General features: G+C 46.7%; 1 non-coding gene across 1 annotated transcript; it reads right to left on the bottom strand.

Moving 5' to 3' along the window:
- Positions 1–399: 399 nt before the first annotated feature.
- Positions 400–554, bottom strand: LOC131271103 (5.8S ribosomal RNA). Its single transcript, XR_009180079.1, has one exon. It is a non-coding gene; the product is annotated as a 5.8S ribosomal RNA (ribosomal RNA).
- Between the last annotated feature and the right edge of the window lie 11011 nt (positions 555–11565).

The following is an 11565-nucleotide window of genomic DNA, read 5'->3' as shown; positions in this document are numbered from 1 at the left end:
TGTTAGCCCGCGTGTGGTTTAACTCACTGATACCTTCCATTGCCCATACGCTAGTTTGTTTGTGTTCCTTTGGTCAACTTCCATACTTGAATCATTTGTGCTACCGCTGCTGCTTCGACGCTACATTGACATCTTCGCTTCTATTTAAATAAATAAATAAGCTGAAGCTAGACATCAGTAAACACCACCACAGACACCACAAGCACGCCTTCTCCTCGTACTTCCGCCTCACGCGGGAACACGGACGCTCTAAATACTTCGAATTCCAATGCCAGTATATTGTAAACCACGGGTTCTTTAATGCTAGCGGGTCGTCGCGACCCTAGTTAACATCATGGTGCACGTCTCGTGACGGGTGTCACGGCGTAGTTAAATGTATGCGATACATTTCTCAAATATAAGCGCTCAGTCATCTGTACATCATGGTAGGTTCCCACGACGTGCAATATGCGTTCAACTTATCAATGTTCATGTGTCCTGCAGTTCACATTATGACGCGCAGTTAGCTGCGGTCTTCATCGATCCATGAGCCGAGTGATCCACTGCCGAGGGTGACTAACTTGCGTAAGCCGCCGCTGTGCGCGTATACCCGTTCCCCGTAGGGAGGAGCAAGCCGCCGCTTAGAGACGAAGCATAAAGTGTCCTCATTCCACATAGGGCAAGCTGGATGAATCCATTTTACCCAGGACGGCCGAAGCGGCGTGGACCAGGGGAGAACTGAACCTTATACTTCACACCACAGTAAGTCTACGTGTCCTCTTCCACATAGGGCAAGCTAGAACTAACTATCTTACCCAGGACTGCCGAAGCAGCGTGGACCAGGGGAGGAACACACTTTTCATGGAAACGTAAGGCATCCATGACTGCCATAACGTAAGCCGCCGCTGTGCGCGTATACCCGTTCCCCGTAGGGAGGAGCAAGCCGCCGCTTAGAGACGAAGCATAAAGTGTCCTCATTCCACATAGGGCAAGCTGGATGAATCCATTTTACCCAGGACGGCCGAAGCGGCGTGGACCAGGGGAGAACTGAACTTTATACTTCACACCACAGTAAGTCTACGTGTCCTCTTCCACATAGGGCAAGCTAGAACTAACTATCTTACCCAGGACTGCCGAAGCAGCGTGGACCAGGGGAGGAACACACTTTTCATAGAAACGTAAGGCATCCATGACTGCCATAGTGCGTAAGCCGCCGCTGTGCGCGTAAACCCGTTCCCCGTAGGGAGGAGTCAAGCCGCCGCTTAGAGACGAAGTATGAAGTGTCCTCTTCCACATAGGGCAAGCTAGAATGAACTATCTTACCCAGGACCGCCGAAGCAGCGTGGACCAGGGGAGAACTGAACTTTATACTTCACACCACAGTATTGAGTAATGTGCCCTCTTCCACATAGGGCAAGCTGGAATGTTCCATTTTACCCAGGACGGCCGAAGCGGCGTGGACCAGTGGAGGACTACACAATCATGAGGTTTGATATCGACTTGTGTGTTTCAATAGGATACCGATGGTATGGTTTGAACCGATTTGATTTAGCCATTCTGAAGTCATCACTTGGTTGAAGCGCTGAACTAGGGAGGCATCGTTTACATATATATTGGTTTTCGCATGCTCTACTAGGTTAATGTCATGAGGTTGGCTATCGAGCATGCCCAAGTGATGACTTGATTGTGTGCTTGCTTGAATTCTTCACATTTCATACCATCGGTTAGTTGTCGAATCATTCCTCGATCATAACCTTCGTTCTTGGTTCATGTATGCTCTCTTCCACATAGGGCAAGCTAGAATTAACTATCTTACCCAGGACCGCCGAAGCAGCGTGGACCAGGGGAGAACTATACTTTGTCTTGTATGCCCTCTTCCACATAGGGCAAGCTAGAACTAACTATCTTACCCAGGACCGCCGAAGCAGCGTGGACCAGTGGAGGACTATACTTTGTTCATAACACCACAGTATTGAGTAATGTGCCCTCTTCCACATAGGGCAAGCTAGAATGAACTATCTTACCCAGGACCGCCGGAGCAGTGTGGACCAGTGGAGGACTACACAATCATGAGGTTTGATATCGACTTGTGTGTTTCAATAGGGTACCGATGGTATGTTTTGAACCGATTTGATTTAGCCATTCTGAAGTCATCACTTGGTTGAAGCGCTGAACTAGGGAGGGGCATCGTTTACATATATATTGGTTTTCGCATGCTCTACTAGGTTAATGTCATAGGGTTGGCTATCGAGCATGCCCAAGTGATGACTTGATTGTGTGCTTGCTTGAATTCTTCACATTTCATACCATCGGTTAGTTGTCGAATCATTCCTCGATCATAACCTTCGTTCTTGGTTCATGTATGCACTCTTCCACATAGGGCAAGCTAGAATTAACTATCTTACCCAGGACCGCCGAAGCAGCGTGGACCAGGGGAGAACTATACTTTGTCTTGTATGCCCTCTTCCACATAGGGCAAGCTAGAACTAACTATCTTACCCAGGACCGCCGAAGCAGCGTGGACCAGTGGAGGACTATACTTTGTTCATTACACCACAGTATTAAGTATGGTGTCCTCTTCCACATAGGGCAAGCTAGAACTAACTATCTTACCCAGGACCGCCGAAGCAGTGTGGACCAGGGGAGGACTATACTTTATACTTCACACACTAGCCATACTGAAGTCATCACTTGGTTGAAGCGCTGAACTACGGCGGGGTAATCGTTTACAGGTTATAATCATATAGCTGCATGCTCATTAGTAGATAATGGAATATTGTATGGCAATATGAGCATGCCCAAGTGATGACTTTGTTTCAAGCTCAACAGGTAGGGTATTGAGTCCTCTTCCACATAGGGCAAGCTAGAATGAACTATCTTACCCAGGACCGCCGGAGCAGCGTGGACCAGTGGAGGACTATACCTTGTCCATTACACCACAGTATTAAGTATTGTGTCCTCTTCCACATAGGGCAAGCTAGAATTAACTATCTTACCCAGGACCGCCGAAGCAGCGTGGACCAGATGAGGACTATACTTTATACTTCACACCACAGTTTTGAGTACGCCTTGCATAAAGTATCTAGTTTGAACCACGAGGGCTCACAATGTAGAACCGCGAGGGCTCTAGTACCGATTCTCTCGGTACGGCTTGGTCCGTGTTCCTTTATGCTTGTACTCTAAGTATTAAGTATTGTGTCCTCTTCCACATAGGGCAAGCTAGAACTAACTATCTTACCCAGGACCGCCGAAGCAGTGTGGACCAGGGGAGGACTATACTTTATACTTCACACACTAGCCATACTGAAGTCATCACTTGGTGGGGGTGAACTACGGCGGTATCTATCGTTTTGGTTCGGTCTATATAGGGTCGCTTGCATGCTCATTCGAATATAATGTAATTGTGTATGGCAATATGAGCATGCCCAAGTGATGACTTTGTTTCAAGCTCAACAGGTAGGGTATTGAGTCCTCTTCCACATAGGGCAAGCTAGAATGAACTATCTTACCCAGGACCGCCGGAGCAGCGTGGACCAGTGGAGGACTCTATACTTTATACTTCACACCACAGTATTGAGTACGACTTGCATAAAGCCCCTAATGAGAACCACGAGGGCTCTCTCAATGTAGAACCACGAGGGCTCTAGTACCGATTCTCTCGGTACGGCTTGGTCCGTGTTCCTTTATGCTTGTACTCTTAGAAAGTCTCAACCCGGAGGTCTTGACTTTGATTGTCATAGTTGGACTACGACGGGGTATCCGACTCATCGAATACCCCAGAAGCACACCATCTTTCGGGTAGGCGGTACGCGTACCTCCGGACGCGGAAGTCTCAACCCGGAGGTCTTGACTTTGTATTGTCATAGTTGGACTACGACGGGGTATCCGACTCATCGAATACCCCAGAAGCACACCATCTTTCGGGTAGGCGGTACGCGTACCTCCGGACGCGGAAGTCTCAACCCGGAGGTCTTGACTTTGATTGTCATAGTTGGACTACGACGGGGCATCCGACCATTGCTGATCGAACACCCCTGATTCACCATCTTTCGGGTAGGCGGTACGCGTACCTCCGGACGCGGAAGTCTCAACCCGGAGGTCTTGACTTGGATTGTCATAGTTGGACTACGACGGGGCATCCGACCATTGCTGATCGAACACCCCTGATTCACCATCTTTCGGATAGGAGGTGCGCCCACCTCCGACGCGGAAGTCTCAACCCGGAGGTTCGGACTTAGAGTTTTTCCCATTCAAAAGTTTTTCTCTTAGCAATACTGAAGTCATCACTTGGTGAACGATTGAACTAGGGCGGGTTAATCGTTTATAGGTATCATGTGGTTTGCATGCTCTCTTAGGTTAAGGTCATGTGGTTGGCTATCGAGCATGCCCAAGTGATGACTTTGTTTCACGCTTGCTTGATTTCTTCATGATTCCCTGTTATATAGTGTAATCATTCGAGAACAGGGAATCTTTGGTTTTGCTCAACAGGTATTGGATGTCAACTTGGTATCTAGATCGCATTAAGTCTCAACCCTTAGGTTCGGACTTGTATAGTGACATCTTGTTACGGTCTTGAGTCTCAACCCGCAGGTTCGGACTACTTAGTGTTTGATCGAATATAATATGGCAACTTGTGCCTAAGTCTCAACCCGCAGGTTCGGACTTCTGTTTATTTGGCCAATGTATGTATAAGGCAACTTGTGCCTAAGTCTCAACCCGCAAGTTCGGACTTGTGTATTTGTTCGAAGTCATGTATAAGGCAACGTGTGCCTAAGTCTCAACTCGCAGGTTCGGACTTGTTAGTGTTTCGTCAACTTTCATATGGCAACTTGTGCCTAAGTCTCAACCCGCAGGTTCGGACTTGTGTATTTGTTCGAAGTCATGTATAAGGCAACTTGTGCCTAAGTCTCAACCCGCAGGTTCGGACTTGTGTATTTGTTCGAAGTCATGTATAAGGCAACGTGTGCCTAAGTCTCAACCCGCAGGTTCGGACTTCTATAGTGTTTCGTCAATTATCATATGGCAACTTGTGCCGAAGTCTCAACCCGCAGGTTCGGACTTCTATAGTGTTTCGTCAATTATCATATGGCAACTTGTGCCGAAGTCTCAACCCGCAGGTTCGGACTTCTGGAAGGATCACTTGGCCACTAATGATCCTTCCGCAGGTTCACCTACGGAAACCTTGTTACGACTTTTACTTCCTCTAAATCATCAAGTTCGGTCAACTTCGATAAAGCAGACGCGGTTCACGAGGATCCAGCGAACGATCATCTCCAAAGACCTCACTAAATAATCCATCGGTAGTAGCGACGGGCGGTGTGTACAAAGGGCAGGGACGTATTCAACGCTGGCTGATGACCAGCACTTACTAGAAGTTCCGAGTTCATATGGACCATTGCAATCCATAATCCCTACTAAGTGAGTATTTGAGTGATTTCCCGTTCCTCTCGGAATAGGAGACACGCTGCTACCCACATTGTAGCACGCGTGTAGCCCAGAACATCTAAGGGCATCACGGACCTGTTATCGCTCGATCTCATTTTGCTAAACACAAATTGTCCTGCTAAGCAGCGTACCGTAAGTGCACTTGCGCACACGAACAGCGAAGGTGTCAGGTCATACTCCACCGAAAGGTCCTAACCCGTTCCAATCGGCATCGACGCATTAACGCTGACTGCGTTCTAGTTAGCATATGTGAGTCACGTTCGTTATCGGAATTAACCAGACAAATCAATCCACGAACTAAGAACGGCCATGCACCACTACCCTTAAATTTGAGAAAGAGCTATTAATCTGTCTCACCTCCATAAGTTCGGACCTGGTAAGTTTTCCCGTGTTGAGTCAAATTGAACCGCAAGCTCCATTTCATTGTGGTGCCCTTCCGTCAATTCCTTTAAGTTTCAACTTTGCAACCATACTTCCCCCGGAACCTGACTTTGGTTTCCCGGAAGCTACTGAGAGCACCTGGTTGTAGCGTCTCCCAATTGCTAGTTGGCATCGTTTACGGTTAGAACTAGGGCGGTATCTAATCGCCTTCGATCCTCTAACTTTCGTTCTTGATTAAAGAAAGCATCCTTGACAAATGCCTTCGCTTTAGTTAGTCTTACGACGGTCTACGAATTTCACCTCTCGCGCCGTAATACTAGTGTCCCCAACTACTTCTGTTAATCATTACCTCCGGTCTGAGTACAAACCAATGAAAGATTAGACCAAGGTCGTATTCCATTATTCCATGCAAGATTATTCTAGGGCGTTTGGGCACCCTGCTTTAAGCACTCTAATTTGTTCAAGGTAAACGTGAGCGGTCGAGCTCTATGTTACACTTGCACCCGTTGAAGGGCACACCATGACACAGACTTGGTGCCCTACCACACCATTGAGTCGCAACCAGATTCCGACTTGGCCCACCGACCACGGGTTGACCGGGTCGGCGGAGCCGGACTGTGTTGGACAAGTATCAACTTCGAACGTTTTAACCGCAACAATTTTAATATACGCTAGTGGAGCTGGAATTACCGCGGCTGCTGGCACCAGACTTGCCCTCCACTTGATCCTCGTAGAAGGATTTATGCTCTACTCATTCCAATTATGAAACATCATTAAAGAGTTTCATATTGTTATTTCTCGTCACTACCTCCCCGTCCCGGGATTGGGTAATTTACGCGCCTGCTGCCTTCCTTGGATGTGGTAGCCATTTCTCAGGCTCCCTCTCCGGAATCGAACCCTGATTCCCCGTTACCCGTTGCAACCATGGTAGTCCTCTATACTACCATCCATAGTTGATAGGGCAGATATTTGCGAGATCTGTCGTCGGTGCGAGACCATACGATCAGCATCATTATCCAGACTTCAACTCAATGACACGGAGAACCCGCGATTGGTTTGACTAATAAGTGCACCAGTTCCCGCGAGGGTCCTGGCATGTTGCATGTATTAGCTCTAGATTTTCCACAGTTATCCAAGTAACTAGGTTGATGATCTCGTAAATTATAGCTGTTATACTGAGCCTTATGCGGTTTCACATTAAATCTGTTTGTACTTAGACATGCATGGCTTAACCTTTGAGACGAGCGTATATTACTGGTAGGATCAACCAGAATTCCGACTTTGCGTTCGAATGTTCATTGTCCCATTGCACCCGGAGGAGCAAACACCACGTTCTATATGTTGTCAAGTCCGGTAGCACACGGGAGGCGAGCCCCCGTGCGAACCTCATTGCCCTCGTATCACACACACCCGATGCACCGGACAGGCACTTGAGCGGCATTCGACTCCGCTAAGCGCTCGTGCGCCCGATTGTGCATGCGCTGACGGGGCCTTCATACCCCTACCACAGCGACCTTATGCCAAACTTCCATGAATACTTAGGTGAGCTGACAAGGGCCTTCATTTCCCTACCATCAACTAAAGGACACGCTAGGCGCGTCCGATCATTGCAACTGCGGGGCTTTCATACCCCAATCACCACAGTACGCAATTCACCAGAGTTTAATCACAACCCCCCCGGACATGGCACACTATTAACTTGCAACAAAACTTAGTGTGTGCCGGGCACATCGGTTCCACAAAATCATTCCCGATGTACCCCAATTGGGGTTGTGAACGCATCCATGGTCCTCTGACACACCCAACCAAGCGTGGATACTACATACCTCAAACACCCAGTACACTAACAGACAAATCAACATATGATTGCTTTCCCCCAGACATTTGCCAATCACTTGGCACCCGGACGGGAACTCGCTCCTGATTGCGCCATTGCCACCCATTTGCCAAGAGCGAGTTCTGTATGTAGATTTCATTTGGAAAGACAACCGTGTACTGGATATTCTATCCGACGATTACAGATGACGAGTACGAGACTCGACTACACTCACGGATAATACATTTTGGGTCGAGATTGCTTTCGGGGTTTTCGATTGGTCTTGCGCTTGTAAACGTATAACTTTGACTTGTGGTAACCTCGGTATGTTAGTCGATCACGTGGTTGTGAACTGGGTACGGGTGGGCAATCTGTTCACTTGCACTCTGGGTAGGAATATGGTGAGCGCTATAGGTTAAAGATCATGGTATGGTTCCATCGTGATGACTTTCGCTAGATAGTAGGATGTTTGGATAGTTATAACGTTTTTGGCCATTTGTTCATAGTGTTCGGTTCATTGAGGAATTCGATTGGTCTTTGCTTCACACACGTGGTCGATCACTTGGATGTGAACTAGGGTGAGAATAAGGTGTTCACTAGTGCTCTTAGGTTTTGGATCAGTACTGAGCACTTGATTGGTTTCGCATAATATGTATCCATAGTGATGACTCTTTCCAGCTTAAGATTTCGTTACCAGTTTCGAATCCTCCCCACGTTCGCTTTTACTTGGTTAGGTTTTCGAGTGTAGATTTGAAAGCAATCTCATGTATGTATCCCATCTGATATAAGCCACTGACAGTTCATGTCACCTCGTTCAACTCTCGCTGGGTCACAGAAGTATGTTACTGCGCCCATTATCCCTACTCGGATAGGTTCGGTTCGTTCGTTTTATACTACGGTGAGTAAACTCAATTTGTGCATCGCATAGCCATGGAAAGCAAGCTTTCGCGGGCCTCTTCGACTGTTTTGATACGAGCTGTGCCCGTGATGCTTGTCATCCCAGGATACTAGACCCCTTTGGACGACCGCATGACCATCAGAAAGTAAATTCCACGTTCGATTTGGGGTGTGAACCCCGAACATAAAGTCTTTGTGTAGAACCACGAGGGCTCTATAGTACCGATTCTCTCGGTACGCTTGGTCCGTGTTCCTTTATGTTCGTACTCTTGTGAATAAGATTCACGTTCGTTTTGGGATATTTGCTACTGTCACCGTTTGAGTACTATGGGGCTTGAACCCCTAACATAAAGTCTTTGTGTAGAACCACGAGGGTTCTATAGTACCGATTCTCTCGGTACGCTTGGTCCGTGTTCCTTTATGTTCGTACTCTTGTGTGTATAATATTCATGTTCGGTTTGGGATATTTGCTACTTTCACCAGGGTCCCGTTCTTCATACAAGTCTGCCTTGCTAATGTGGTAACTTTATAGTGTAGTTCTGACATCCCAATTTTGGGACTTAGCCGATTTTTCGTATATTTCCATATGACCCATAGGGTCCCTTTCTTCATACAAGCTTGCCTAGGGCGATCGGTCAAAACTTGTCTTACTATTCGATTGGTCTTCGCACTTTCACCCTAGGCAGTTCGCCTAGGTCTGTCTTCTTGAGGAGGCCAAAACCCGAAATAAGGAGGTCCAGCCGACCCAGAAACCTCCCCTGTCTGAACTACACTAACCCGATTTTTCAGGGTCCTCAGCGCCATACAACTTTGCCTAGGTCACTTGTACTCTTGACTTAGGCCATCTGACTTGGTCCGTGTTTCTTCCTAGGGTTCACCTAGGTACTTTGCCTTGCTTGCTGTGGTAACTTTTTAGTGTAGTTCAGACATCCCAATTTTGGGACTTAGCCGATTTTTCATGTATTTCCATATGACCCATAGGGTCCCTTTCTTCATACAAGCTTGCCTAGGGCGATCGGTCAAAACTTGTCTTACTATTCGATTGGTCTTCGCACTTTCACCCTAGGCAGTTTGCCTAGGTGTAGCTTCTTGAGGAGGTCAAAACCCAAAATAAGGAGGTTCAGCCGACCCAAAAACCTCCCCTGTCTAAACTACACTAACCAGATTTTTCAGGGTCCTCACCGTCATACAACTTTGCCTAGGTCACTTGTTCTCTTGACTTAGGCCATCTGACTTGGTCCGTGTTTCTTGCTAGGGTTCACCTAGGTACTTTGCCTTGCTTGATGTGGTAACTTTTTAGTGTAGTTCAGACATCCCAATTTTGGGACTTAGCCGATTTTTCATGTATTTCCATATGACCCATAGGGTCCCTTTCTTCATACAAGCTTGCCTAGGGCGATCGGTCAAAACTTGTCTTACTATTCGATTGGTCTTCGCACTTTCACCCTAGGCAGTTTGCCTAGGTGTAGCTTCTTGAGGAGGTCAAAACCCAAAATAAGGAGGTTCAGCCGACCCAAAAACCTCCCCTGTCTAAACTACACTAACCAGATTTTTCAGGGTCCTCACCGTCATACAACTTTGCCTAGGTCACTTGCACTCTTGACTTAGGCCATCTGACTTGGTCCGTGTTTCTTGCTAGGGTTCACCTAGGTAGTTTGCCTTGCTTGATGTGGTAACTTTTTAGTGTAGTTCTGACATCCCAATTTTGGGACTTAGCCGATTTTTCATGTATTTCCATATGACCCTTAGGGTCCCTTTCTTCATACAAGCTTGCCTAGGGCGATCGGTCAAAACTTGTCTTACTATTCGATTGGTCTTCGCACTTTCACCCTAGGCAGTTTGCCTAGGTGTAGCTTCTTGATGAGGCCAAAACCCAAAATAAGGGGGTTCGGCCGACCCAAAAACCTACCCTGTCTAAACTACACTAACCAGATTTTTCAGGGTCCTCAGCGCCATACAACTTTGCCTAGGTCACTTGTTCTATTGACTTAGGCCATCTGACTTGGTCCGTGTTTCTTCCTAGGGTTCACCTAGGTACTTTGCCTTGCTTGGTGTGGTAACTTTTTAGTGTAGTTCTGACATCCTCATTTTGGGACTTAGCCGATTTTTCGTAAAATACCATATGACCCATATGGGTCCTTTCCTTCATATAAGTTTGCCTTGCTTGGTATGGTAACATTTGAGTGTAGTTCTGACATCATCATTTTGGGACTTAGCCGATTTTTCGTAAAATACCATATGACCCATATGGGTCCTTTGCTTCATATAAGTTTGCCTTGCTTGATGTGGTAACACATGAGTGTAGTTCTGACATCCCCATTTTGGGACTTAGCCGATTTTTCGATCAATACCATATGACCCATCAGGGTCCTTTGCTTCATATAAGTTTGCCTTGCTTGGTGTGGTAACATTTGAGTGTAGTTCTGACATCCCCATTTTGGGACTTAGCCGATTTTTCGTAAAATACCATATGACCCATCAGGGTCCTTGCCTTCATATAAGTTTGCCTTGCTTGGTGTGGTAACATTTGAGTGTAGTTCTGACATCCCCATTTTGGGACTTAGCCGATTTTTCGATCAATACCATATGACCCATCAGGGTCCTTTGCTTCATATAAGTTTGCCTTGCTTGATGTGGTAACACATGAGTGTAGTTCTGACATCCCCATTTTGGGACTTAGCCGATTTTTCGATCAATACCATATGACCCATCAGGGTCCTTTGCTTCATATAAGTTTGCCTTGCTTGGTGTGGTAACATTTGAGTGTAGTTCTGACATCATCATTTTGGGACTTAGCCGATTTTTCGTAAAATACCATATGACCCATCAGGGTCCTTGCCTTCATATAAGTTTGCCTTGCTTGGTGTGGTAACATTTTAGTGTAGTTCTGACATCACCATTTTGGGACTTAGCCGATTTTTCGTAAAATACCATATGACCCATCAGGGTCCTTGCCTTCATATAAGTTTGCCTTGCTTGGTGTGGTAACATTTTAGTGTAGTTCTGACATCACCATTTTGGGACTTAGCCGATTTTTCGTAAAATAC

Source organism: Anopheles coustani (assembly GCF_943734705.1).
Source record: "Anopheles coustani chromosome X unlocalized genomic scaffold, idAnoCousDA_361_x.2 X_unloc_94, whole genome shotgun sequence".
NCBI lineage: Eukaryota > Metazoa > Arthropoda > Insecta > Diptera > Culicidae > Anopheles > Anopheles coustani.
The sequence above is the reverse complement of the archived record's forward strand: the minus strand, read 5'-3'. Positions and strand labels throughout refer to the sequence as shown.